The 25146-nt window shown below is 44.7% G+C and overlaps 1 protein-coding gene across 2 annotated transcripts in view; it reads left to right on the top strand.

The window, feature by feature from the left end:
* Window positions 1-25146, top strand: part of Atxn1 (ataxin 1) — a 410907-nt gene that overhangs the window by 223922 nt on the left and 161839 nt on the right. For both annotated transcript variants that reach the window (XM_006972835.4, XM_076573259.1), the window contains one exon: window positions 979-1042. The gene's annotated coding sequence lies outside the window, so the exon portion shown is untranslated. The remainder of the gene's footprint in view (window positions 1-978; window positions 1043-25146) is intronic.

Below are 25146 nucleotides of genomic sequence, written 5' to 3'. Positions count from 1 at the left end.
TGCTTGGGCTGTCTCTGGCCATCTTTTCAGTCAGGCCTTCCTTCATCTTCTCTGCAGCCAGAGTTAGATCTCAGATGGCCTAGCCTTGCAGCATCTGACAGCACCGTGGGGTGGGTGTCGCCTATGTGTGAACAGACTTCTCTCAGGCATGCTAAGGCAGGCCTTGCCAGGTCTGAGAACCCACTTTATGCTGATGGGGCACCATCAGCAAAAATCATCCAAATGGCCTCGTGTCCTTTCTCACCATCTGCTGACACGTAAGAAAGGGACAGGAACAGGTTAGGATGGACTCTAGATACTTGGGGATGCTGTGAAAACAGTTGGGGTAGCTTTGATTCACATCCCCTCTAGACCCACAGAGGTCCCTTCAAAGTCTCTGGTGATCTTTAAGAACAACCTGGAGCTGGAGCTGGAACTCTGCTGCTCTTACTCCTTTTCTGTCTCCATCATTTAGCGTTCCTCTGGCCAAACCCTGACATCATCTCCCTTCTTTCCCATAGCAGGTTGGACCAGTCAGAGCTTGAGACATTGTGGCTTCTGCATAACCTTACTTGGTGGGCTTGTTAAGGGGCCTCCATCACTTCTTGCCAAGTCTGTGTTCCCAGGCAAACCTAGTTACTGATGGCTGTTGGTCAAAGCTTAAGGATGTGGCACTTGGGAGAAAAAAAAACCAAAATGCAGTAAACAAGGAAAGTGGGAGATTTTAAAAGACCCGCCTAAAAATATTTCCCACACACCACAATGTACATGAACCTTAATCTAAGGCTCATATAACTCATGCTAAATAAAACATGCATACCATGATTTTCTGTATATTGATTGTTGAAAGGTGCTTTAAAATTCATGTCATAGCTGCATATCACCATGTGTATCTACTAACCACGGATGTCCTCGCCCTTCCCACCCACCTACCTGACTCAGCAAGGCTCCCTAGCTGTTGTTTTTAAATCTTTTGTTGTTTTTTTTTCTCTCTTTCAGTTTTCCAAAGAAATTAGACCAAAACTTTCTTCTTGAGAAGAAACCAACCTGCTGTTGGCAGAGGGTGAGTGAGCCTTTAAATGTACCATCTATTTTTGTCCATGTCAAATTGATGTTTGATACTGTGAGGTTCCAAGATCAAGCGAGTGCTAACAGGCAGGCTGGGGAAGTCTTCTCAAGCTTGGAGTCAAGAGGGTCTTTCCCTCCTCGCTCGTTTGCCTGGGTCTCTCCCAGAAAAGGTGGTTTTGCTCAGAGCATTTTCTCTGCTGCTTCCTGCTGTCTCGAGTCTCATGAGCTGCCCTCACGGCTGCTGTCACCTTGTACAGTTCACAGAGAAAGTGTCTTTCCTTCTGTGACTGGTGTATAGAGATAAGGCTGTGGGCAAGGGGAGACTTTCTGTCTAGTTCACATGGCTGCGTCTCCTGAGTGCCATGAGAAAGAGCAATCGCTTATGCGCAGCCAATGGGACCTCCCAGGCTATCTGGGAAAGTCCCTGTGTACAGATGAGATCGCTGGGATGCAGTGGGCTCCCAGAGACCTGTGACATCATAGACAGTAGCAGAGCCAGCAGGGTGAGAACAACATTTGACTCTCAGCGGGGTGGTCCTGTGGAGAGATGATGGTTTTTAACCCACAGCTTGTTTCCAAGAGGATAGGTTTAGTGATATAATTCAATTTAAATAAAGCACTAATACCATGATAATGGCCTGTTGCCCTAAGGCAGATGCTGAAGTAGTACTGTTTGGCTTCACAGTCATCATGCTACCAAGAAGAATTGACTGAGTAGGTGCATCTGGAAACCATCCCGTGTAGACCTCATTGGCATGGGCACAGTTGCATGACTCTGCCTAGGAATATGTAAAGAAATATCTATACACCTTAGAGAGGACAGTGATGACATAATAAAGAAATGAATCCACAGTTTTAGCTTAGTGGATCAGTGAGTTTGCTGGATTAAACAGAAGTAGAGAAGGGAGGACATAGAGGAACGTAGGTGATTCTAGCCGCTGCACCACCAAAAAGCCACTCCAGCATGGATGGCAACAAAAACTTGATCTGTGGAGCCCCCTGGCCAGCTGTAGGCAGCACAGAGCCGCCTGAAAAGTCTTCCCCACCCAGCAGTTGTTTGCTGCTTGTCTAATCTTGTGAAGGGGCCTGTGAATCCTGTAAGTTTCGTGAGCTTCCTGAGTCATTGAGTCACCCTCCCCTTTGGGGAGGGAGCTATTTCAGCTCAGACTAAAGAGCCGCATACGTGCATATTTTCCTTCATGCTCTTTCCAAACCACTGCCTTTGTCCTGCTGTCACATGCTGAGACCAGTCAAAGGCCAAAAACCAAACAAACCAACAAACATGTGTAGAATGAGGCAAGCAGGACCGCGGAGCGCACGCAGTGCAGTTGAAAGGATTTGCTTCTCTGCTGGACTCATCAGTAGTTTGATCTTGACATTCAAGAGGGATTATTATGTAAAATATCATAACCCCCTTGTTCTTTACCAATTAGATGCAAAGGAAATTCACACTGAAGCCTTGAAGGTTTTGTGGTGGTTGGGGGAAATTTTAGCCGAAGAAGAAGCATGAGAGTATGGAGTAGCTAGGTGGTAATAGTGTTTACTGGGCACATGGAGTAAGACCCCGGGATCCACCCAACATCAAACATAAAAAGTAGCAATCCTGCTGACAATACTCTATTCATTTGGGATATACAAAGTTTGGAACCTCTTTTCTTCATTGCCCTAAGGTGATTTTGTTTGTTTACTTGCTTGCTTTATTTTGTTTTTCTGAAATAAAACTACATTTTGAATGAAAAAAAAAAAAGTAACAGTGCGAAGTAGATCAGGGACTGGTTGCACTTACACTTTGACCTTGTAGAACATGAGTGGCTGAGTTCTGTGTCTTGCCGTGTAGAGGGCTGGAGCTCTGAAACAGTGCTACACTCCACTTACAATGGCACTGAGCATGGATGGTATCCCTTTAAGGGAAATCCAGTGGAGTGCTCTTGCCAGCACTGAGATTTTATTTGCTAGAGGCCAAATGGCAGCGGCACGTATTGGTTCCATAGCAACATGTCTGTGCAGCCAGGAAAAAAAAATATATAATGCTTGCAGCAGCCAATGTATCCTGGGCAGACCCACGATTGCCATAATGCCTCCTGCATTTTCCGGCCTATCTCCCTCTGCTTTTTCCCTTCCTGGGGCCTTTGATAGTGGGCAGTCTGCGCTTTGTCATCCTTGTTATCAAGCTCTCCTGTTAACACTTGCCTGTGTCCTTATCCAGCCTGGAACTGGGTAAGGAGGAAGGTAATGCCCATGATATCATTCTTCAGCAGAGCTGAGCACCTCCCAACACTAAGCTCTTGAGAGCAAGTAGGTAATTGCATTGCCTCGTCTCTGTGGCAGGATAGCTCTGTCATAAGGACATGCCAAAGTGTGAGATTCCTGTATATGACAGTCAGCTCCTCCTGGCTGGAAGGTAGGCATTGGGCCATGGGTGATCTAGAGAGCGCATGTCACATGCTGTGGACCTGTGAGACCGGCACAGTAGGGCTACACAAAGAAATACCATTCCTTTCCTTCTAGAAGGTTCTACTAGGGAACAGATCCTAACTGAAGTTTCATCACTGCTCTACCCTTGGAGCTTTTGTATGTCTCTGATATTCTCTGTCTTTCACATCTGTTGGAAATACTCTGGTTTTGGCTGATGCTTCTCCCACTAAACTCTGAAAGCCACAGGATCTCATGCTACAGCCCAAGCTGGCCTGAGGTTTGCTATGTAACTGTCCTGTTTCTTTTCCCATTGCTGTGATAAAAGACTCTGAACAAAAGCAACCTAAGGAGGAAAGGGTTTATTTTAGCTCACAGTTCAAAACACAATCCATCATGCAAGAAAGGCAAGGTAGCACATGCTTGAGGCAGCTGATCACGTTACATCTGCAATCAGAAAGAGAGGTCAGTGGATACACACATGTATTCTGATGCCCAACTGGCTTCCTTCACTCCGTACAGTGGTTATCAACCTGTGGGTCCCAACCCCTTTGGGAGGCCAAACGACCCTTTCTCAGGGGCTGCATATCAGATATTTACTTTATGATTCATAACAGTAGAAAATTATTGTTATGAAGAAGCAACAAAAATAGTTTCCTGGTTGGGGTCACCACAACATGAGGAACTGTATTAAAGGGTTGCAGTATCAGGAAGGCTGAGAACCACTGACTTGATACCATCCAGGGTCCCTGTCCAGGGACTAGTCCTATCTATAGTCCAGGTGGGTCTTCCCACATCAATCAATATAATCAAGACAACCCCCCACACAAATACCCAAAGATCTACCTACCAAGTGGTTCTAGCTTCTGTCTAGTTGGCAATTAACACCACTGCAGTAGCACAGACTGACTTCAAACTTGAGGATGTCAGCCTCCCAAGGCCCTAGGGTCACAGGTATGTGCCACCATACCTAACTTCTGGAAGCATTTTCAAAAATCTCTGCCATCCACTTGACAGCCACCCTGCATTTCTTCTTTTGATTACTATTTCTTTGGGGGGAGGTCTGAGCATCTTTCTAGGCTGAAAGGAAGCCTTTTACTATTAGAAGCAGTACATCTCCCCCCGCACCCCCACATGCTCTCTTTCTAAACTTCTCTAAAGCAAGAAGCCCGGTGGGTAGTACCCATGCCATACCATTTGTTCATGATGATGTCATCGTCTCATCCTGTTTCCCAAGGATTGTATGTGTGTAAATATATTCATGTATTTGTTTGCAGTTTTTTAAAGAAAAGATACACTTAAGAAATCCTCAGTGTATATTTTGAAGTGTATCTGTAAAGTTACAAATTAGGAGCATCTAAAGACGTCACTTCCCCCCTCTTCCCATTGTGGATATTGACCACAGACCCTGCACTGTGTTTCAGACTGGCACAAAGGTAAGCTTTTCTTTTCCCACCCTACCCCCAGCACTCACTGTCACAGCATTTGCCTTTGGGGCCAGATTTCTCAGTCTAGGAGTTGTCTTTGGAGCCATTAAATCAGAGATTTGAAGGGGGTTTTATTCAAGTGACAGGTTTGATAGATTAGGGTAGTGATTCCTAATTTCGTTTTGAGGCCTGTTGGGAAAGGAGAAGGTTTTCATATGAAAACTTTTATCTTAAAAGAGTTAAAGGAGTTTTCTCTCCAAGTTCTGAGCCAGTGGAAATGAGACAAAAGGCAGAGGGGAGAAGCCAGTGTTTTTATGATACTAATAACAGCTATGGAGTGGGAGCCAGAGGGACTTACTGCCTCCCTAGTGCCCTGTTCCTTAGTGTGGTGCTTAGTGTTCCTAACTGGAACCGTTTTCAGTCTGCAGAGCCCTGTCTCTGGGAAGAAGGAAGAAGCCAAAGTTTGCATTGATTACCCCCTTCCCAGTGGACTCTGCTTTCCATCCAGAGGAGGCTGGGACCACATTTGGTTCCAGCCTCAGCCAGATAGCTCACTTCTCACTCTTGGAGAAGAAATAGGTGGCGTAAAGGGCCAGGGAAATATATAGGATGGGACGGGGTTGTGGGTGAAGGAGGTGTATTTCTGTTCTGTGCATGTTTTACCCTCTACCTCCCAATCAATCAAGGCAGACCATCTCATCCTTCCTACCTGTGAGATCCTACCCCCTCCACCCAGTCTCATAGTTCTTGTGTCTGCTGGGTTTGTTCAGGGGGCCAGGTAGTCAGTCTCCTCTACTCAGTGACCATAAAAGCCTTGTCTCTCGTCTACTGTATCTCAGTGTTTAAACCCATGGCAAGTATACAAAAGGCTGTTGGTATGTGCGAAGCTTACTCCTGAATTTGTGGAGAAAGTAAGGGAAAGGAGGGAAGAGAGTTGGGGGGTGAAGAGACGAACTCTGAAAGTCAAAGCCAAGGTCACAGCCTTCAAGACACCCTAGACTAGTTGAAGAGGCAAGGCATGATTACAGGTAATATTAAAGAAATGAAAAGAAATCAAAGGCAGTCGATTGCAGAAGTGTCACTGGGTATTATTCACAGACTCATTGCCAAAGGAATGATAATAGAGCAATGTAAGCTATTGTATTAGTCACTAAAGGATACAGTTTTGTGTCAGAACAGTCAATCCTAAACTCCTGGTGGCTCCACAAAATAAAGGTTTATTCCTCGTTCATATCATGTCACTTAAGTGAGGTATTTCCTAGATGGTTGTCCTCTGGGCACAGCTCCATAAGTTTTCTTCTGACCATCTACAGGCCTCCACTGGAAAGGGAAGAAAACTGGAGACTTGCTTACACAATTAAAAGCTTCAAAGATATAGCATGGAAAGTTCACTTGTACCTGCTCTGTCCTGAGCATTGAATTTCTATTTCGCGACATTTCATTGTGTCCCAGGCCTGTCTTCTGGCACACAGCAGGAGCTCAAGAACTATGTGTAGGGTGACAGAGTGGATGAACATAGGAGTGACTTGAAACTCATCTCTGGAAAAATCATAGCAGTTGTGGACTTGGTAAAATGAAGCCCGGCTCAAAGATACTTAGTAAAATGTAAAGTACTAATATAAACTACACGGCTACTGTTGGTTAATTAGCCATGCTGACTAGTTCATAAGGATCATGGTGACTAGATCGTAAGGACATGGTAAATTAAAGCCCAGCTAGTTGGAAGGTGCACTCTTGATAAAGGACTAGCCCTCTACACTCCCTACTTGGCCACATCAATGTCTAAACGGTCCAAGGCTCAACTCCTTGTGTTGTGTGGTTCCAGCTTCTCTTTCTCGCCTTGTGCCTTCTGAATGAGGTAGAACTCATCCTCATTTCAGAAACTTAATTCAGTGAGGTTAAGTGGTCCAGAACGTTGTCAGGATTCCAGTCACACTGCACCATCTCTGCCACCCTCAGGTCATCCAACACATGCATCCTGGGGACCTGGAGGTAGGCAGGGTTCAGCTCCAGTTCCTTGGAGAGGACCTTCTGGAAGGTCCACACTTGTGCAGCGCAATGCTTGAGTCAACATAGACAGCAGAGAGTTCCTGGAGGGGAAGGGGAACTGCATTGCACCCAGTGGTCCTGGAGGCTCCGCCACCCTCCCCCACACCTGCCTCTTTACACATCCTCATCTGTCCCTATGCAATACCCTTCATTACAACAACAGCAATACATGGGATTAGGAGATGTCTCAGTGGTTAAAGTGCTTGACGTACAAGATGAAGACCAGAGCGCAGATCTTCAGGACCTGTGTGAATGCCAAGAGGGTATGGTGGTCCACCTATAATTTTGGTGCTCAGAAGGCTGAGACAGTAGATCCTCAGAGCGAGCTGGCAGGTACACTAGCTTTATCTGTGAGCTCAATCCAGAGCCCTTGCCTCAATGAATACATTGGTGAGTGACTGAAGAGAACCACTAACATCAACCTTCACATACAGGTGCACAAGTACATCCACACGCATGCATACCCATGTACATATATGTGTATATGCTCTCACACGACATACAAATACATGAGAAAAGAGTGATAAACTAGATCATTATCTCTCGAATTCTTTAAACTACTCTATCAATTTAATTAAGGAGGTGGTGTGTGTCCTGAGGTCTCTTTACCTCCCGGGCACATACAGGTAAGTGTGAGCAAGAGGCTGGAAAGAGCCCTCCTTACATGCTGCCTTCCCTCTCTACATGGGGTAGGAAGGGGGTGCCTCAGAACAGCTGGAAGAGAGGGAGCTGTGAGGTCTTCACCTCCGGAGCTTTCCTGTCCCCAGAACCCTTGCTGGTCAGCCCTCCATGCCTGCTCTGTCTCCTGCTATTTATGAAGACTCTGTTCTTCTTCAAAGGCAGCAAAGCATGTGCCCTTGTTGATGTGGAAAACAAGTGGCATCATTTCAGTCCTTCTCACATACCCAGAGAACCACTTGACGTGTGTGTGTGTGTGTGTGTGTGTGTGTGTGTGTGTGTGTGTGTAAAATTCCTTTGAAACAACAAGATGTTCAGCGGCCTCTATTCCGGAGGAGGAGGTGTATATTTGAACAGACAGTCGAAACTATTTATAGATTGTTGTGTATTGTGTGGAAGGGAAAAGGCGGAAGTCGGCTTTCATGTTCTCTTCCTCTCTCCCTATAGGTTCTTGCTAGTACTAGAGACATTAAACATTTCGAATCTCAAGGAAGAGCAATACCCTTTTGATGTACTTTGCCTAGAAACAAAAGCTGGAATAGGCTTTGGCATAAACTAACCAAAGAATCATGGGGGTTTTGATCACTTCCCATTAGCATGAACACGCATCTCTGTCCTAACAGATTTTGTTTGAGGGAACATCTCTTGTTGAATAAGGACAAACATGTTACTGGGTATTTCATATGTCTTCTCAGTTCTGGAGCTGAAGGAGTCACATGAGTGAAGGAATTCTGCATGCCCCAAATGTTTCCCCAGCCATCACCAAAACTTTGGAGAACCTGTTCTAAAAAGAACAGAACCTGACAGATATTTCCCTTAGAAAGACTTTGGCTTCAACAATGGCTCCCAGGGGCTGTTCACCCACATTTTTCTGTGTAATGCTTGATTAAAAGAAACTTAAATGCAAGAAGGCCATGTCACCACAGCCACTCACAAATCCCTAGGGCGTGCCATGTGTCAGATCCCAGTCAGAGGGTGAGTGGCCAACAGAGGGATTACTGCCACCCGCACTGGCTTTAACGTATAGCATGCTGCTCATGACTCTACCTCCTACCCTGGAAGAATGAACGACTGCTTGTTGCTCGCCGCGTTTCAAAATGAACCCAAATCTGTGGGTTGAGCTCTTTGCCAATCCAGACCAGAGGGCCAGCTTCCTGCTACCCACTCCACTCTGTTTCCTTTTGCATTTTGATGGATTGGAAGAATAAGAGGCTTCCATTCCAAAATCTTCCAAGAGAATCTCCTAAATGGTTAGAGCTTGGAAGCACCTGTTCTATTCTGTTTGTTTGTTTGTTTGTTTGTTTGTTTTTCACTTCGAATTTGAAAAATTGGTGTGCCGACATTGCCTTGGGGGTGTAGAGTCCCGGCCTGGAGAGTTCTGGAAACAGCACAATGGCTTGGCTTTGAGTTTGAAACACATTCCTTTCTTTGGGGTGGGGTGTGATCTAAGATGTGTCTGTGTTCACATCCATTTCTGAGATTATAGTAAATTCTGTAGCTCCAAGTCATAGGAGCAAATGGTGTGTCTTCTGGCAGAATTATGTACAGACACACAGACATGATGTTTGGGGGGGAGGGGGAATTTGGCTTTGAAGATCCCCACAGTGAGGCTAAGTTGAGGGCAGCCAGCTTGGCACCTGGCTACCTAAGGGCGTCCTACCTCATTATTAAACTCTGGGAAGCCTGCAAAGATTAAGAGGCAGGGTAAGGGGAAATATGTGGGCAGGGTGGGATCAGAGCCTGGCCATTATCTGCTTAGGTACAGAGGAAGCCAAGCTACCTGGCAAGTCACCTGGTTGCTAAGGCAACCACTAGAGGAGTGTTGTAACTTCGAACTGAGCATCAGTCTCTTTGTACTGATTCTCCTCAGACATAAATCCTGTTCTTAGTTCTCCTCAACCTGGATTCTGTTTCTCCTTCTTCCTGAGGGGAATGCCCTGATATGCCAGATGCACTGTCTATTTGAATGGAGAACTCTAGCAGGCAAGCTGGAGGAGGTTGCAGAACCTCCAGTCCTGGTTTGAGGCTGGTGCTGAGGGAGGAAGGACAGGGAAATGCATGTCTGAAGGATCAGAACTGAGCATGCTGAAGGGATTATTCCATCCACACCTGCTCCTGCATATACCATGTTCCCCCTGAAATGCCTACTCTATTAAAACATACGGGAGTCTGTTTGAGTTTTAGGTGTAAGCCCACAGGCTGACTATGAGACGGGGAGAACACGAGGTGGCGGCCCTTTATACCCACATGCGTGGTGTCTTTGGTTTTGACTTATGGAGGTCAAGATCATCTTATTCACAAATTAATGAATGATCTCCAGTGGCCAGCTCTCTGTTGTGCCCTCTGAGGACTTTTGGACTTCTCCATATCGCCCTTAATCGCACAGCTGCTTTACAGTGGGGCATGTGATAGTGTGACTATGTTGCTAGCTCAGCCTGTGAAGTGTTTTGGTGTGTGTGTGTGTGTGTGTGTGTGTGTGAGCTTCAGCGGGAGCCTTGGGACCTGTGTAGACAATGGGAGTGTGGCTGTGCAAGTTTGTAAACCCAGCGCCAGGGAGGCAGAGACAGGTGGATTCCCGGAGCTTGATGGCCTGCCAGCTTAACCTGCTTGGTAAACTCCAGGCTAGTAAGAGATTCTCTTTCAAAAAACGAGGTAGATGGGTCTAGAGAGATGTCCCAGAAATTAAGAGCCCATTCTGTTGTTACAGAGGACCTTGCATCAACCTTGGGCAGCTCACAACCACCTATAACTCCAGCTCCAAGGGATCTGATGCCTTCCCGGCCCTCTGCTGGCACTTGCACGCCTGTGCATATACTCTCATACAGACACACACAGGCACAAGCACACGCGCACACACGTGCGTGCACACACACACACACACACACAATTAGATTAAATAATCAGTCTTGTACTTAAACTTCTTAATCACATATCTATGTTTAAGCCCATAAGTCTTCATTTTAGAAACACCCCTTTGTTCCCCTTTCATATGAAGTAATTTAATTGTGGCCCTCGCCTATAAAGCCAGATGCTTTTTCAACTTTTGAACCACTTTGAGGGTCATCCAAACCATATTCCAGACCATATCAGCTTGATGCCCATCTGAATGCTGGAGGTCCAGTATAGTTTGAGTCTGTGATGCTAAGAAAACTTCCAGCTGGGTGGTGGTGGCACACCTTTAATCCCAGCACTCAGGAGGCAGAGCCAGGTGGATCTTTGTGAGTTCAAGGCCAGCCTGGTCTACAGAGCGAGCTCTAGGACAGGCACTAAAACTACACAGAGAAACCTTGTCTCAAAAAATCAGACAAAAAAAAAGAAAAAGGAAGGAAGGAAGGAAGGAAGGAAGGAAGGGAGGGAGGGAGGGAGGGAGGGAGGGAGAGGGAGGGAGGGAGGGAGGGAGGGAGGGAGGGAGGAAGGAAGGAAGGAAGGAAGGAAGGAAGGAAGGAAGGAAGGAAGGAAGGAAGGAAGGAAGGAAGAAAGAAAGAGAAAAGAAAACTTCTCCCGAGCCACAAGTGCCCATTCCTTTATTTCCCCCAGATGTGTTCCTACCTCCCACTACTAGCATAGGCACAAGTTCCAGGATGTTCTCAGTGAGGGGTTGCTGTAGAATATTCAGCTGAACTGTATCACTAAGAGTTTTTTCACCATGCCTACACTGACTATATTTTCATGCATCATACGACTTCAGCACTGACTGAGTTGCTTTTGAAAGCACTCTTTGAAGATAACTTTTTTTTATTTATAGTGATCTCAGGTACTTGTGGCTGTGAAAGTCATACAATCAAAAATAATTGCTAAGTAAACTTATTTTCTTTCTTCACACAAAATAAGCAGTATGGCTAGGTGACTTTTATAAATATGTGAGACCTAATGGAGATGGTTTCAAGGTAATATTCTTTCCATAAACAGTATTATGTTGGTGAAAATGGAGTGCTTAAAAGACCAAGAAATTACATGCTAATCTTTAGAAGATCTTAAAACATTAAGGAGATGAAGGATTTTATGATGGTTGCATATGGGAAATAAAAACCTTATGTTACCTTATCTCTGGCTGAGGTGTATATTAGCAACTGAACTTGTCTTGAGAGAGAAATATAAGTAAGTGCCTTGATGCAGTAACACGATCATGATAACAAGCCGATCTCCAGGATGTTTGACAACTGGGGACAAGAAAGTGAGGCAGATTTTCCCCCTCTACCATGATGTTAAAAGCTTTGAGTCCAATCAGCCCCTCTGAACCACAGTTCTTCCTGGGGTCCCCACAGAAACAAATGAAGAGAATGACCCTTTCACGTCCGTGACCTGGGAACCCCACAGTGATCTACCAACATGAACTGATCAATTCTCTTAACACTTCTGGAAATGGCATTAACAGCTTTGAACTCATCACATAAATGGAGTCTGCGTTTTCCAGGGAATTCAAATGTCTTGACTGTGATTAAATTCTGAGTGAAGGGAGGCGCTAAAGCAAAGATAATCCTTTTCTGAAATATGGTGTGGTGCCTGGATCTATACAAGAACGTCTTCTTTTCTGGGGATTGTAAAATAGGGAGGTGACAGGGCGCCTTGGCTTTGCTTATGCAAGCATATTAAATAGGATCCCACTAGAGAAAAATCATTAGACGTCCCCGTGTGAGGTTTCTTTAAAGTGCTCCATTTGATTTAGTGTGTAATAAGACAAGGAGCTTGAAATCATGCTGCCTGCCTTGTGTCACCCAGGCAAGCAGTTACAGCTTGTGGCTTTGCAGAGAACAAGCTCTCACTAACAGACCAACCTCTGATGCTGTCCTAGGAAGAGTTCTCACTTTGGGGGACTTCCAGCCAATGATTTCCCATTCCTGTGAAAGTCGGCTTCCAGTAAAGTGCATGCCAAGATTCTCTGCAAGTTCCCCACTGAAACCACAGTGCACCCGGCCTGGGTCTCTCCTGCAGGATGGCTGCTGGAAGGAGAGGAAAGGGACGGCGCAGAAAGAGAACTGTGTCTTGTGGGAGGGCCCCTGTGCTATTCATTGTACCACTGCCTGCCATTCCTTGGCTAGAGGTTTTTACAACTCATTCGGTCTGGCATGTGAAGCAATACAAATGTCACTTGCATATTTAAAAGATGGGGCTGAGGAGATGGCCTTGTTCATGAGAGCTTGCCTCATAAGCATGAGGACCTGGGTTTGTTCCCCTACAACTGGTGTGAAAAAGAACTAGCACCAGGGAGGCAAAGACAGGTGGATTCCCAGCACTCACAGGCTGACCAGCCTAGCCTACTTGGCAAGTTCTGAACCACAGAGAGACCCTGTCTCAGAAAAAAAACAAGTTGGTCAGTGCCAGAGGAGTAGCACCCATCCAAATTTCCCTCTGTCCTCCAAACTTGCACACACACACACACACACACACACACACACACACACACACACACACACACTATGTACCTGCACATATATGAACACACACATACATAAGATAGATAGGACTGGCATGTACATCATTCAGGAGCAGAGTACTTACTAGGTATGCATAAGGTCCTGGGGTCAATCCCCAGTACTGCAAAATAATAATAATAAGTAAAACAAACAAACAAACAAAACCATTGTGTTCATGTTATCCATAACCTTATCATGGCAACCCTCATTAGCTTTATTGACACATGGTTCCCTTTAAGCATGCTATTGAATAGGAACATCCTAACCATATGCACACGTCCCGCCCAACACAGTATTTCAGGAAATTAATACTGAGGAGTCATCAGCTGGAGTGTTTTTTTTTTTTTCTCCTTGTCAGGACAAAGACTGCTTTTTCAGAATGTCTGGCTTGTGTTCATGTTAATCCTCCTCTTTATCTCAAGCGGATATCTCATTGCTGCATTTAATGCTCTATCTTACTCTTCTGCCAGGACACTTAACCTCCTAACTACTACCTATATTAAATGTTTAAGGTTTGGATTAACAGCCTGACATAATAGCCAAATCTGCAAAAATTAGTACTGGTGCCAAGGCTCCCTGCCCAAGCCCCCACCCATAGGTACCTAAAAGAAGTGTAGTGTATGGGGCTGCCTGGTTAGTCCAAGTTAATCAGAAAGACTGGCATTTAGGCTGCAGACATGGTGCTCCTTACAGGCAAGGGCTGAGTGACTTTATCCTGAGTGTGAGCAGCTGAGAGCCAGAAATTAATTTTAATTTATTTACTTGTCTATATTATTTGAGATAGGGTCTCATATAGTCTAGGCTGGCCTTGTATTCCCTATGTAACTGGGGATGATCTTGAATTTTTCATCATCATGCCTTTATCTCCAAGTGCTAGGAATAAAAGCACGTGCCACCATCCGTGTGTGTGTGTGTGTGTGTGTGTGTGTGTGTGTGTGTGTGTGTGTGTGATGTTCAAGTGCACAATAATGGGGACCGAACCAGGGTTTTATGCATGCTAGGCAAGCATTCTACCAACTGAACTACATCCTCGGCACTGGAGCTTCCAATGGCATTTGGCTAAATTTGGCCCTCCTTCAGTGGCCCAGGTTTCCTGGAGGGGGTCACATGCTGCTGTGAATTAGGAAGTGATTATCTCAGTTGAAAAACAGAAGTAGAGCTAAAGTTAGAGAAGTTGAAGCAGGATCATTGAACACAGGAGGAAGTAGGCTCTCCTGGTTTATAGGGCATAACCAGCGCCCCCCCCTCCCCCCAGGTAGCATGTTCATCAACTGTCTCTGAGGACTTGTGTTTTAGAATCAAGGCAGTTCCATGTTGGTCAGGAACAGCCTGGTTTGATTTTTGCTTTTTACCCCTATGTAATTTTGAATATGGATAGCAGTAGAAACATTTGGGGAAACAGTGTCTAAATACACCTAGTGCTGGTGTCCAGATCACCTGCGTCCTTCTACCTGTGTCTTTCCATCCCTCAGAACAATTTTCTGGCCTTTTCAGGTCATTTTCCTTCTTTGCTTTATGTATGTTTACATGTAGGATTGAAGACACAATCTTTGTAAGAACTGTACACCAGCCTTCCTTGATTTCTGGGGCCATCACTTTTGATAAGATAGACTGAAATTTTAATGATCAGTTTCCTAGCATGGGGGCAGGCATGTACAAGCTACATGTGTAGTGTAAGTAGCTGTTGCATGCCTTTTCCTGGGAAACATGAATAAATGCATGCATGTCTATCCACTCCAGATAGGGCACTAGTGAGCAGACCAAAGATGCCCTTGTGCTCAAAGTCTATCTTGGCAAACCAGTGAGTCCACTTGGGGTTACTCACAGGACGGGAATGACTCCAGCCTATCCCAGCATAGGTAATGACTCCTCAGAGCCACGACACTTAAGTCCCCCCCACAATTCACAGACAGATTCAGCAGAGTCTTCTCTCACTCAAGATTATTGACTGCTCATCTGACTCCATGGTAGGGACCTCATATGTTTCCTAAGTTTCCCTAAAGTTCTGGGTCTTGTGAGCCTCCCATCTCCCTCTGGGAGGGAAGGTTTCATTTGGAAGGAAACAGCCACATTCCAGTGAGACTGTTTCACACAGGTTTTGCTGTTTATAAGGCAATGCTTTCTGGGAAGTCAAGAATTCACAGGGGTCAAGGCTGGTTTCTGATAATCCACAGGACCAGGAATCAGTGAGGATTTAGGAAAACTCACTCTGAACAACCCAAACTGCCAGCTAATCACTAAGCTAGTGGGCGAGTTTCATTAACCACACATTTCAACCACAGTCACCACATTTCTCTCTAAAGAAAGACCAAAGTATGGGTGAAGGACACAATAGATACACCGGGTGGGGACAGGAGGGGAGCAAAAAGTCTGGTCACCCCACATTCTGAATCTTATAAGGAATACCTTTTTAAATGTATGTATGTTCAAGAACTGAGGTTTTGCCAGATGGAGAGTTCTGGACTAGATGGTGATAACGGTTGTGCAGTACTGTGAATGTGCTTAGGGCCACTGAACTGCACATTAAAGCGGTTATGACGATGCTGAGGAGACAGCTCAGTCCTTCAAGTGCTTGTCACACAAGCAGGAGGACCCAAGTTTGATTCCCAGCACCCACGTCAAAAGCCAGGCATGGTGGCATCCACTTGGAATCCCAGTGCTGGAGAGACAGAGTTGGGCCAGCCAACCTAGCCAACCCAGCAAGCCCCAGGTCCCAGTGAGAGACCCTGTCTCAACAACTAAGATGGGTGTACACACTTGCACACACACACACACACACACACACACACACACACACACACACCACACAAAGAACCTGAATGAATGAAAAATAGTTAAGATTTTAAGTTTGATGTGTGTGTGTATTACAGGACTTTAAAAGATATGTGCCTGTGTATTTATATAAAGGTTTCCTGTGGGTTTGCTGAAAATACCTGGTCATGTTATCTACCTATCTATATACATCTTCCAGTTGACTAATTGTATTCACTTATTTATTTGTTTGTTTATGCATGTAGATGCATGTGTAGACCAAAGTTAAACCTTGGCTGTCATTTTTCAGGAGTCATCCACCTTGTTTTTCAGACAGTCTCTCACTGCCTAGAACACCCCAAGTAGACTAGGCTGGCTGACCAATGAGCCCCCAAGGATCCATCCACCTTGTCTCTGCCTCTCTAGCAGAGGTATTACAAGTGCGCACTACCATGCCTGGCTTGTATTATACAGGTTCTGGGGATTGAACTCACGTCCTTGTGCTTGTAAGAGGAGCATTTTATCCATTGGGGTTAGTTTAGATTAAAGCCACGATAACAAGAATTACCACCCAGAAGAGCAGGTTGAATTGGAATCTGCACATGGAATTTAGTCAGTGAGCAGCCATACAGAGTTGTGGGATGTCGTGGCATAGTTTTAAGTACAAGAGCGATGGAAAGGACCAAGTGCTGAGGGGACAGCAGGACGCAAAGCCTGGCCTGTGTTGGGAATGGTCAGTTCTCCATCATGGAATTTGGGGGCTTCTAAAATAAAGGATCAAGTCATAGAAGATATGGTGCACCATGTGAGGAGACTGTGCACCATGTGAGGGAATTGTGTAATATGTGAGGGCACTGTGCACCATGTGAGGGGACTATGCACCATGTGAGGGGACTGTGCGCTGCTTGAGGGGACTGTGCGCCACGTGAGGGGACCGTGAGCCACGTGAGGGGACCGTGAGCCACGTGAGGGGACTGTGCACTGGGTTAAGAATTGTGGAGTCAGCAAGGTGGCTTAGCAGGTAGAAGAGCTTGCACACGGCAAGCTGATGACCTGAGTTTGATCCCGGAACTCATGGTGAAAAGAGAACTGACTTTCCAAAACTGTCTTCTTACCTTTACATGCATGCCATGTTACATGCATGCCCAGACTCACACATCAAACACACACAGTAATAATAAATATAGTATACTATAATATATTATAAAAAGAAATGTGGATTCCAGATTGGTGCAGGGTAGACAACACCCTTAGGGGCCTAACGGTCCCTTGTTGCTCCAGCACCCCTGAAGTTGCCTTCTGAAGTACTGGCACATTGGATGAGGAGGTGAGGAGACAGCAGTTTAGAGAGAATCAACAGCTACAATTCTACCTCCCTGTGTCTTAGATTCCTACAAAGGGTTTTGTCTACAGGCAAGTTCTGGGTTAAAACACCAGCATCCATTTGAAAGCTACTTCTGTTGGTGATGAAGGCTCATTCCAAATCATGACAGTCGGGGACAATCCGATTTTGTTTTAAGTCAACTTCTGGGCATGGGAAGGTGGATCCGCTGGCGTGTGCTTGCCATACAAGCGTGAGGACCTGAGGTGGGTCCCAGCACTCATGTAAGAAGCTAGACAGGGTGATAATCCTAGCCTTGAGGAGGTAGAGACAGGAGGATCCTTGCAGCCTGCTGGCCAGATAGGCTAGCAGAGTGGTGAGCCCCAAGTTCTATGAGAGACTCTGTCTCAAGATCTAAGGTGGGGCACAAGACGGAGACACTTGACATTGACCTCTGACCTCCTCGTGCATGCACACACATGTAGACGTACATGCACAACACACACACACACACACACACACACACACACACACACATCAGTGAGATCAATATTCTATGTTCAAAGCAATGGCTACATTTTATCTCACAGTACTTTGCATGATGTCTTCAAAGAAATGTGCAGTTATAGTCTAGGAATATGATTATGGATAGTTAGTAAAAATTTATCACAAGAGTTAATTTCAATATTATATTGCCTTAATTCAAAAAGAAGTAGTCAATATATAAACTATATAATTTACCTCAATCTTTTTTTTCCTTACTTAAAACAGGACAAGAAATAGCTTCCTTCTGGCTTTCCTGTCCATTTTTGAGACATCAGATTCTGTAAGGTCTTGGGCTTGGCTGACAACTCCAACTCTAAGTGCAGTATTGAAACTTTGTGGAAAATAACAGTTAATTGTACTTTTTAAATGTTTCAGATGATATTCTGGGCAAGTTTTGTTTCTGTGTGGCCCGTAGCCAGAACCCTACTGTTTTTCAATTTGTTTAAGTGTAACAGCTTAGACAGCATATGTACATGTTCAGTTGAAGATAAAGGATATCACTATTTTTAGCCTATTACAAAGAAAACCACATTTTCTCTTAAATGTCTTGATATAAAGTAATTTGAACACGATTTCTCTACAAATCATGTTCATGAGATTGGCTGTCAAGTATGGTTTTTTTAAGTCGTACTCTTGAGGAACCAATGAGACTTTGCAAAGTTAGATACATTCTGAGCCTGTAATGGTTGAAGATGTCAGTTTTTAAACAGCACTTTAAGAAGTAGTTAACTTAAAAGTACAGCAATTCTGAGCACAGTGAGAACGGTTTTGAAGAGGAAAGTCTTGATCCACTGGGGGGAAAGCTGTCAGATCCACTATGATTAGGAGACAAACGGGCACCCCCCCCCACCCCACCCCGTGTGATAACTTTTCTTCTTCAACCAAGTCCTGACGCTGGCCTGAGCGAACCTCCAGCTAACCCTCCCTCCTTGCTGACTGCTTAGTGTGATGCGTAGAAGTTCATCCAATTGCCTTATTTGGTAAATTGTAGACAACCGTCAGTCATGTTCCTCCACTCCATCACACCCTCCCCTTCATCCCAACCACTGCATTGCCCCCAACTCCATCACATACCCCTTCACTCCATCACACACCCTCCACTCCATCACACCCCAGTCCCATCACAACCCAACTCCATCACATACTCCTCTACTCCATGACACTCCCCACTCCATCACACCCACTGCATCACCCCCAACTCCATTACACACCCCTCCACTCCATCACACACACCTCCACTCTATCACACACACCTCCACTCCATCACACACACCTCCGTTCTATGTTTGAAGGAACAAGCTGGACCTCTGATAAGACAGAGATGTAATTTTCCCTCAGTTTAGGGTAGTCAATTGTGTGTGTGTGTGTGTGTGTGTGTGTGTGTGTGTGTGTGTGTGTGTGTGCATGTATGTATACCTACACATTTGTTGGATTTCACCAACTTGAAAGAAGAAGAACAAGTGACTTGACTGCCTTCTCAGTATCTAATGCCACTGTTGGTACGTTTGGCCAGTTTTAACTTTAATATCGGATAAAGGTTTGGTAACAGGGCTCTTGCTTTGGAAAATAAGATGCTATAAGGTGGAAGTTGTGCCTCATTCTATTTTAGAACCTGTGCCTTTAAGTACCAGGGATTTTTGCCTTGCATCTTTTATTTCCCATTAATTAAGCTTCCATAATAATCTGTAGGCACTGGAGTGACTCACAAATATGTGGAGTGATGATTTCACCCGTGTTTGCTGTGTTTTCCACCATGATAAGACCGTTCCTGACCCACTGCCCCCGTGTCATCACACTGCTCGAAGCGTCCCCTTCCTCTGCGTCTCTGAAAGCCCCGCCTCCCTTAGGTTGTGGGAGTGGTGCTGTGTTTGCCTGAATTCATGAATTCCCTTGAAGCCCCGTGCTAGGCATTCGTAGTGAGCCTTGAGTTACAGTCAGCCCTGTGATGATTGGGGAAATTACAGACACTGCACAGGCTTCCTCCTGCTAAACTGGGGGGTCCTAGGTTCTGTGTATTAACTGGGTTTATGGTATTTTTTTTCCTTCATTTACAACCCAGTTTGTCAGGATGCAGCACCATTGTAAAAGCAAAGGAGCATCTTTATGTTCCCAGCCCCTTTCCACAGAGTGGATGCTGAGTGGATGATGTGACCTTGCTGTTTTCTTCATGAATCTTGGTGGCAAATTGTCTGACCACACGTGGAAGGATTGTACATGAGTTCAGCATGTGCCACATTCAGGTTATATGGCCATCTGGGCTGTTGCTTCTTTAGATTCTCGGTTTGTTTCCTCATCTGTTACATGGAAATAGGAAGCCTGCTTTCACAAGGTTTGGGGGCAAACTGAGTGAGAGCTGATAAAGTAACTTCAAGTTTTGTGAGTTTTCAAAATCAAAACTAACCAAGACAAAGGTGTCTCTGTCTGTAGATGGCGCTCAGCAAAGATGGTGTCTCTGACTGTCCAAGTGGTATTTGGTGGCAGGAAGGGGCTTGCCTTTGAGAGAAATAGCAAGCTCTGATGACTGACTTCTCTGGATTGTGATTCTCCACTAGCTGCATAGTAGAGCCCCCACCAAGAGCTTTTTCAAAATCCCATGGCGTGGGCTGTACCATTTTCTCAACCTCTCTGGTGGACTACAATGTACAGCCAGGGTTCTGTTCTGATGCCTTAGGAGTGAGGATGAAACCTGGAATTCTGCCATCTAAACTTCTTTTTATTTTTCTTAAACAGAGACTTGGGCGTTATGTGCAATTTATCTTATTTCTCTTTTTCATAGATGATTTTGAATGAATATGATCACTGGGTTTTCTCTCGAGAGCTAGTCTTAATGGGTATGAATAGGAAAGTGCATGCCAGTCTCAAGATGTCTGAGGCAGGGGGAGTTCACTGAGGGGGAGGACAGACCAAGGGGAACTTGAAAATGAGGAAACAAAGCATTCAAACTCCATGTTGGTTTTGGAAACCGGTCCATGCAAATGGACCACCCATGCGCTGGTTGGCTGCTCGAAAATCTCATGACTGGAGGGTCATGGTTCTAGAAAACAGGCTAGAATTTCAAAATGTGAAGTGATAAAAACAACATATATATATACTCACCATATACTAAGGACAGTCACTCTATATCCAAACCTGGATTAATTAAAGATAATTTGCTATATGTATACATGGGTATTTGTGTGACTGTGTGACTGTGTGTATAAATATATTGATGTTTGTATATATGTGTGTACATGCACACACAAAAGTTTTTCTCAAGAGCCAGTACTACAGTCACGCTCTACTCAAAATTGCTCTTACCTCTTCTCAACAAATGGAGCTGAGCCACTTGGAAAGGACACATTGTATACATGCAAAAGGAAGTTAGAGCCTTACTTCATGCCATATACAAAAAAGTAAAATGTAGATCAATGATTTAAATGTAAGAGCTCAGATTGTGAACAACATTACAAGAAAGCATGGAAGTAATTTGTGAGCTTGGATTTGGCATTAGATTCTTAGGATGCTTTGCACAAGAAGCAAAAGTAGAAATAAATTATACTTCACTAAAATAAATTCAAAGGGCAAAGTCAAAAGATAACCCACAGACTGGAAGAAATGTACATAGTATGTGCTTGATAAAAGTCGGGTTTGTAGAAAACATGGAAAACTCCTACAAATCGGAAATTAATCAATAAATATACCAATGTAAAAAATGGACAAAAACATTCAATGAAGTTTTTTAAAGTAAATACATGAATGGTCCAGAAGTACATGAAAAGCCACTAGGTATCTTTAGTATTTGGGGAAGTGCAAATCAAACGAGGGTTTCACACTCAGTAGGGTGGTGATGGTAAGAAAAACAGTAAGAAACAAGGATGTAGGCCAACTGGACTCTTTAGTCTTAAGTGTCTCAGGTAGTACAGTTTGGCTTTGCACTTGCTAAGTTGCTGAAGATAATCTTGAACTTCTGATCCTCCTACCTCTACCTGCCAAGTGCTGATTACAAGTATGTGCCACCACACTCAATTTACATAGTGCTGGGGATTGAACGCAGGGCCTTGTGGGTTCTAGACAAGCACTCTACTTAACTGAGCCAACACCCTCATTATCCTCAAACCTTCAACCTTGATAGTCAATTCAATATCATAGAGCCAGTGTGGGTAACCATTTTGAAGTTCCTCAAATAGCTAAATATGTGATTACTGTGTGACCCAGATTTGCAAAGCCATCCACATTGGTCTGGGATTACTCGCATTCATCACTCCACTCTCTACCAGCAACCTAGAACATTCCATGCTTGTCAACTTGGGTGCCTCTTGGTGTCTGATTATTGAAACTAGATGGTGAGTGTCCCATGTGGCCTTTACACCAGGCTAGCTCATCCATGTCACCAAATGTGGGCACAAATGCAGGAACTTACATGTTACTTCCCAGCAGACCTGTGAGATTCCTGCAAACTCCATACAGTGAGAAAGTCACAGGTACAGAAATGAGGATGGGTTGAAAGGGCTTTAGGCGGTTACTATTGGGACTTTAGTGCTTTGAAATGGGGGTCACAGAGTCTCAGTTCTGATCACCTTGAAGGTGCATCTCTGAGCCCACAGCCCAGTCTCAGAGCAGAAGGAACCTGTATTAATCATTCTCTCCACTTTCTTTCTCTCTCCCTTTCTCTTTTTCTGCTGGGGTCAGCAGGAATGGAAATCTTTTTTTTTTTCTTTTTAGATCAGTCTTATTATGATTATGATTATGCTGAAAGACCCGCAGGAGAGAAATGCTGCAATCGGAATTAAAAATAGCATCTCTGTCCTCCCACACACACTCGAGTGCTTGGGATGTCTTTTCTACGCGCACACTTTCTGCCTGGCTGCATAAAAGGAACTGTCACTTCGTTTCCATAACGAAGCCATTCCCGGGAGAATGCCATTGTTTTAGCAATAGAATTTTTGTAAAAGGCCTCTTATTTTGCCTGAAAAAGGTAACAAAAATGAACTTTTGAGAGCTCATTCGACAAAACAATTAGGGAGAGAGAGATTGTCTCCTTTCTTGATACGGGAAGCGTTGTAAGCGAGAGAATCCCCTGAGTCTTGATACTAGGATAAACCCCTGAGCGTGGCAGATGAAGGCAGAGAGAGAGAGCCCGCATCAGTCATCTTTGTGATACAAACAGGGGCAATGCCCCTGCTTGAGAACATGTTCAGGAAACAGCTGCTGGTAAACAGATGTCACTGTTTTGTTTTGAGGGGTTTTTTGTTTTTTGTTTTGAGAACAGGGTCCTATGTAGTTTAGGCTGGTCTCAAATTCAGTAAGTAGCCAATGGCCTTGCACTCCTGGTCCTCAGGCCTACACTCCTAAGGGCTGCGGCAATTAAGAACTATACCACCACACTCCACTTTAGAAGGGAAGTGGAGAACCTGGAGAAGGCTCAGCGTGTAAAGACATTCCTTGGGATTTTTTTTTTTTTTTTTTTTTTTTGGTTTTTCGAGACAGGGTTTCTCTGTGTAGCTTTGCGCCTTTCCTGGAACTCACTTGGTAGCCCAGGCTGGCCTCGAACTCACAGAGATCCACCTGGCTCTGCCTCCCGAGTGCTGGGATTAAAGGCGTGCGCCACCATCGCCCGGCTATTCCTTGGGATTTTTAATGAACCAGGATTAGCAGATGCTTTAATGGGACTTCTTGACTCTGAAGACAAATTGCAGACGTGTCTTGTCAGGGTCCTTGACTCTGGGAGTAGTGGTTGCAATGCCTCTTTATTTGAGTTTAAAATGCTACAGCAAGTAAACACATCACTTCCCTTGCATGGTGCTTTGTGGTGGCCTCAACCTGGTCTATGAGTGTGTGTGCTCACACTCAGAGTCCCTCCCCCATGTTCCCTCCAGTCCTCCCCACAATGAATATTTGATCCAAATATGGTGTCAAGTTTTCACGTCCACATTCATAGAAAGGATAACTGTATCTCTTAGTACTTTACCTGGCACCTAAGAACCCACATCAAAGTCCGCCTGCCTTTGGTGTTTCAACAGGTAACCCTGAGGCTCGATGCCAAGTAGCATTCCTGGTACCTGGTGTTCACAGCTAAGCCCATTGAAATCTCAGTTTTGAAGCCAGAATCATTTTCTTAAGCCTCTTCTAAAGGGCAAGAAGTTTTGAATGCTGTCTTTGTCTTGCAATGCTTTAGTTTCTATTTCATCAGAAAGTTAATGAAGCAAGGAGATAGCTGCTTAGAACTGTTGAAAAGACGTTAAGAGACTGGGCTCATAGCTCAGTTTGTGGAGTGAGTGCTTTATTAACATGCACCAAGCTCTGGGTTTGATCCTCAGCACTGCTGCATAAAACCAGGACTGGTGGCCCATAACTTGGAAGTAGAGACAAGAGGATCAAGAGTTCAAAGTCACCCTGGGCTACATAGCAAGTTACAGGTCTGCTTGGGCTACCTGAGACCCAAAATTTTTAAATTTAAATAAATGAATAAAACTGTCACCCAGGGAGAAGGTATGTGGTGACTCATGGCAGCTAGAAAGAGGATGTGTAACCCAGAGGAGCACAGGGTGTCTCTAGACTTCTAGATCAATATTCGTTGTCTCCCGGGCCACAGTACCACCTTCTGTGGGACCCAAGCAATCCATCTACCTGAGACCAGAAGTGAAGCAAATAAGTCCAGGGGTAAATTTTCAGCAAGGAACACAAGCTATCTTGTCCTTAAAATAATTCCCCAGAGTATAAACTAAGAACCAACCAGATATCCTGCGTTTGTTCATTGAATTTATCTCTTATTTGCATTTTGTTCTTGCCACACAGACCCATTTTTCTCTGGATGTATCATTATATTTCATAACAAACTTTGCATCACACCAGTGAGGAGTCACAGCCCAAATGTATGTGCACACCTGCACACACTCACACACATGCACACCTACAGAGCCTGCACCACATGAAGAAAGCCTCACCTTCATCTGATGAGATATGCTAACAACAATAAGAAACTGGGGTATGGATCAATCTGAGTGGAAATTGTTTTAAATCTTCGATCAGAGGAATTTTTGTTTGTCATGTTTATTTCTCTGATGTCATAGTACCTGTTTGGACAGATACTAACTTTAGCAATGAGTCCTCCAATACCAACCAGTTAATACCTCACATATATCCAAGGGTAGTCATTCTGGAAGAAGCCTCATAGTAGATGGTTCATGCAAGTTGTCAGCTGTTGGCTACATGGGGAACATGTGATCTGCTGGATAAATCTTGGTCCTTCGGGCTTTGTTGAGCGTCCACCTCAGCCAATCCATTTGTGCCCAGCCTCCAGCTCTCCTTCTCTGCCTTTGTGAGCTGGTGCAGCCCCAAGCCTGCCTCTCTGAGCTGTTTCACATAACTTCAACCCCTGGAAGCCCTGGCCACGTCTTCGTCCTCAGAAGTCAGCTTTAGTCCCTTATCAGAAGGAAAGACTCTTACAGAACATTTCAGTCATTGGCTGAGCAGTTTCCTTGCTGGCTTATGTAAAGATTTTTCTCCAAGTCACCCGGAGAGA

This window comes from Peromyscus maniculatus, chromosome 5 (assembly GCF_049852395.1).
Source record: "Peromyscus maniculatus bairdii isolate BWxNUB_F1_BW_parent chromosome 5, HU_Pman_BW_mat_3.1, whole genome shotgun sequence".
NCBI classification, from domain to species: domain Eukaryota; kingdom Metazoa; phylum Chordata; class Mammalia; order Rodentia; family Cricetidae; genus Peromyscus; species Peromyscus maniculatus.
The sequence above is the reverse complement of the archived record's forward strand: the minus strand, read 5'-3'. Positions and strand labels throughout refer to the sequence as shown.